Source organism: Carex rostrata, chromosome 19 (assembly GCF_964058835.1).
Source record: "Carex rostrata chromosome 19, lpCarRost1.2, whole genome shotgun sequence".
NCBI lineage: Eukaryota > Viridiplantae > Streptophyta > Magnoliopsida > Poales > Cyperaceae > Carex > Carex rostrata.
Genome location: NC_135936.1, coordinates 8,635,597 through 8,640,664, shown reverse-complemented (window position 1 = coordinate 8,640,664; position 5,068 = coordinate 8,635,597). Strand labels below are relative to the sequence as shown.

Sequence of the window (5,068 nt, the reverse complement as noted above, 5' to 3'; positions counted from 1 at the left end):
CCTAGGCTCATTCTGTTGAAATAATTTAAACTAATTCCATTTAAAAAAAAATCCATATTTTGATGTAGCCCAATAAAACTTGATCTATATTATAATTTTAGGAGCCTGATAATTATACTCCAAACAAAATCCCCAAATGAGTCCCCCAAGTACTTAATATCTAACTTCCATTTTCAACGCTCATATTCAAGCATTTAAAGCTCTGTTTATAACCATTCACAATGCTACTCGCAAGTTTTTAAAACTCTATTTACAAGCATTTAAATTCTAAATCTGGATAATTTTTAACTCTCAACTATTTTTGTTTTTAAGTCAAAAAAAGAAAAAAAAAATTTTACCCACTCTTATTTTTTTTTTCATCTCATCATTCTCGTTCATTTTTCGAACAATTTGTGATGAATTTTGCAAATCTAAAAATACAGACGTTTTATACTCAATTTTTTCTTTCAAATGAGATTCATGAAGAAATATTTTTGAGTTATTTTTTAGTCGTCATTTTTTTAAAAGTAAAACCAATGAACATTTTCAATTCTTAAGCATTTAAACCTATGATTTCTACCATTTAATCTACTACGTTGAAACATTTAAACTTCTAATAAAAGTTAATTTTTTTTATTATTTACAACTGACATTTTTGTCCACGACGACCTTCTAAAAGGTAGGTACGCCTCTTGGAACGCAGTTTCTTTACCATTTAAATCTATGATATTTAGCATTTAAACTACTACGTTCAAGCGTTTAAACCTCAAATCTAAGTAATTTTTATTTTATTTTTACAACTAGTACTTTTGGCCTCAACGACCTTCTAAAAAAATCGGTACGCCTCTTGAAACACACCTTCTCAACTATTAAAACCTCTTATGTCTATTATTTTTTGCCAACAAATAAATTATCAATCATATTAAACTTTTAACATTTGACATATGTCGCCTCATAAATTACCTGTCTCGTTAAACTTTTTATAGATTAATAATGAAAGAAAAAAAGATGTAAATATTATTTTTTTAATTGTAATTACCCGTAGACTTTACTTCGTTACTTAAAATCATCCTTACAATATGACAAAATAATAAATAAAATAGCCAGTAAACTAGAACTCTAATATCATTAAACAAAACTAGTACCAGTAAGTGAAAAACTAATACCACTAAATAAAACTCAATACCAGTAAGTGAAAACCTGAAAAAGAAAATACACAGTAATAGTTGTAATTCAAGCTGCATACCAGCATCACTAGAAGATTATTGTACCTGATCCTTAAGTGAAATAGAGAAAGAAAATAGTTTTATAGCTGAAAAATCTGTTCAGTAAATTAATTATATACAATAATTACCGAAAATATTTCCAAAACACAATATCAGAGTTTCAATTATTGAACAACACAAGCATGTATGACCAAGCAAAAATAAAGTAATTGAAAATGAGAAAAGATAAGTCAAAACAAGAAAAGAAAAAATGTGATATGTCACCAGAAAAAGGTTTCAAGTATCAAGCTTGGCAATAATACCAAAACATATAAGCTTGTCCTCATTATAACCAGAATTCTGCTATTTAGTTTTCCTTGTTGAAATATTAAAAAAAAAAATCTCATTCCAGTGTGCCCTTGTAGCTTCCTATAACTCCTTTTATTTATTAAAACCCATAAGCCTATTCTTTTGATTAAAAAGTCTTACAGATATTACATACCCATAAGAATATATTCAAAACGATAAAACTAAAAATTCCTACTTTTAAAATAAAGATTTCTCAACTAACCCTCCTATTCTTATTTTCGTAAAACAATACAAATGGAGGGGCTCCCTGTAACTTTCCCTTCTAAACATCTGACAACCCTTTCTTCTTACCAGAAAATTCAAGTCGCCCTGTTTCCACCTTTTATACCTGATCTTGTACCTGCAATCGGACCCCCAGCTCCAATAAAGTATGGATAGAGGCCCATAGCATGATTTATTGATAAAATTAAAATGAACCAGAGCATAAAATTAGCAGCAGTCTCTAAAGAAAGTAAACAAAAATTAAAATGAAATAATTTGACCTTGTGTAGAAACCAGAGCACGGACTCCTTTGTGCTTCAGAGCATAAAACATACTGACAAGCCATATCACATTGTTTGGTAGTTGCTTTGTGAGAAAGTTATCAAGTATGCCATAAATGATTTTTTTTTTATTTCTCATTAGGATCTTTGAATGGTTAAGTATGTTTTTCAACTTGGCCTCATTCATCTGTCAATAGAAGCACATAAAATTTTAGAGCTTGGTAATGTACAACTATATATTCCCGCTAAAATTTAGAATAATCTTCTATCTTATTTGCAAATAACACTTACTATTTCTCAAGCAGTAACTACAATTTTTTTCAAGTTATTGACAGTTTGCACCAAACAAGAGATGACTAAATTGCCCTAGGCTTTCACAAGAATTCAACCTAGTCACTTCATCAGCCATTCATGCGATGTCAAAAGGAAGATCAAAATAACTTGGCTTAAACTAGTTTAATTTTGATTAGAAAAAAATAAGCTCATGGAAGGAAAGCAAATTTGTCACCTTTCCATCACATCAGCCTATGAATGAGTCTAAATTAATTTAAATAAATTTCCTTGTTTTCAAATTAACTTCCCCATGTGAGTCTTAATTGTCCTGGAATAGGGACAACATAACACAGACATGTAAGAAAACCCAATAAATATAATTAACCAGCATATGTCATTTTCATTTCACATTCAAAATTAAGAACAAAACCACATTAAGATTACAACCAGTGTGGCTACAGAATGCATACTGATCTCCATTTCATATTAGAAACTTTTACCAGTAATTATGACTTCATAATAATTCATGTGTAGATCATCTTAATAATTTCAGAACCGCACGGCAAACAAAATTCTCTAATAAAGCGTATAAACCTCATGTATTAAGAATTTAAATCTAACAATGAACTAAATAATAAATTTGCAATTTATTTACAGTGAGATCTAACCGTTAAACCTTAATGATCAAGCATTAAAAAAAACAGAATGAAGCATTTAAACCTAACGATCAAATAAATAAAAAATGAAGTATATATTGATCTAATCTTTAAACATCAACAATAACACTTCAAATCTCTAGAATAAAGCACATAAACCTCATGTACAGAGCATTTTAACCTAACTATCAACTAAATAATAAACATGCAATATATTTATAGTGAGATTTAACCTTTAAACCTCAATAATCAAGCATGCAAAGCTAAAGAATGATCAGCTACCGATCGGAACAAGCTCATGGAGCACATAGCTGAATGCTGTAACAAGGCAGATCATGAACAAACCTTGACTCAGTACCTTGAATTTATAATTAACACTGCACTCTTAATAAAGTGTAATCTAACTTCAATTTAACACAATTAAACAAACCATTAGCCATCACATCAACAATATATGATAAAATTACATAATACAAAGGACAGGGATTTGGACAAACTGATACAATAGTGATGCTAGTTTGACTATTGATTTGGGCCCTCATGTTTTTCAGTTGCCATGACTTGGTTTCACTTGAAATTGATGTTGAATTTTGACCAGATTGGGTTGAGTGATAAATTTTAATAAGAGGGTTATAGTTTGGCTTTTGGGCAACAAAGGCTAATTCAAGCCTGATTATTGAGAAATGGCACAATTGAGCACTACTATTGCATTAATATCTTACCAGTACAACTCTGTGGAAATTTTTGACAAACAAAATAAAAGTAGCTAAGAACAATGTATTTTAGTCAATTAATGGAAAAAATCCGTACAAAATAAATTAATTTGAGAAAGGAGAATAGTAAGGACAAAAGATCAGCTAACAGTTATTTTTCCTCAGAATTTCACCTGAAAACAGAAGAATCAAGTAGTCTTCTTCCTCAGGATTTCACTTGACTCCACGGCTGACTCATCAGTGGGCCAGATCGGGTTCACAATCAAGCTCAGAGAACTAAGGAAAGAGAAAATCCAGAGGCATAGGTGAGGTTGAGACAGGGACGAAGATGAGGGTGGTAGCGCGAGGCGGCGATGGGGGTCGGTGGGAAGAACAGTGGCGGAGGGATCGACGTAGATGGGAGACTCGATCTCTCGTCTCTCTTGCTCTCTATCTCTCGATCGACTTCGATTTGATTGAAAGAGGAGGGGGCAATTAAAGCGGAGGGAAGGATCGATGGAGCTCTGCTCCGATCGCGATCAAATTAAGCTTCTTAAAAACGAAGGTTTTGATTGGGTTATGATAAAGAGCGGTGGAGAGAGAATGTGTGACTGAAAAGAGAGAGGATTACTGTAAATGGAAATCCGATAAAATAACGGTCCGACTGAATTGAAAAGTTTGCATGATTGTTGGAATGCTTTGCACTACCAACACAAAAGGATCATTATAATTTATTAGCACCTTGCAGCTAATTAATTTGTTTTTCAGAAAATACTTGCGGAGGAGGTGGCATCTTTCCTAGTAATCATTGATTACAGAGCAAATCAGGAGGAATACCAAACACACAATACCTTTTCTTATCTTTCTTTTAGAAAAGAAGGTATATCGTCTTAGATTTCTTAGCCTATAACAATTAACAAATGCCTAACATACGTCTTAATCTCTAGCCGGCCACAAAATGGTACATAAATAAATACTAAATGTGATCCAGGTGTATGTCTTGTGTGAATTGTAATTTTTTTTTTTTTTTTATGTTATAGCATATAGTCAAGAAAACAGTTGATCAGTGTCCAACCGTTTTACTAACGAAATCTAAACATATTATTTAATTAAATATATAAATAAATAATAAAAGAGGCTAAAATTTAGCAAAACAAATATATTTATTAATAATATAATAACTCCAAATCCTACACTAATTAAATAATGATGAAATTTGACTAATATCACAACTAACAGATATATATATACGGAGAGATCATGAGCAATAATGATTGAAAATGTTAGGTCCACTTAATCATACACACATAATATCTAATAGCTACAATTCCTAACTAAATATCAACAAAATTACTAAATTTTAAAAGTAATTATTTAACTATCTAATGAACCAACATATTTATCAATAAATT

General features: G+C 30.9%; 1 long non-coding RNA gene across 1 annotated transcript; it reads right to left on the bottom strand.

Moving 5' to 3' along the window:
• Positions 1-1,463: 1,463 nt before the first annotated feature.
• LOC144571280 (uncharacterized) lies at positions 1,464-4,717 on the bottom strand. Its single transcript, XR_013517463.1, has 2 exons — positions 3,851-4,717; positions 1,464-3,282 (listed from the first exon to the last, which is right to left on the bottom strand). It is a non-coding gene; the product is annotated as an uncharacterized LOC144571280 (long non-coding RNA).
• Between the last annotated feature and the right edge of the window lie 351 nt (positions 4,718-5,068).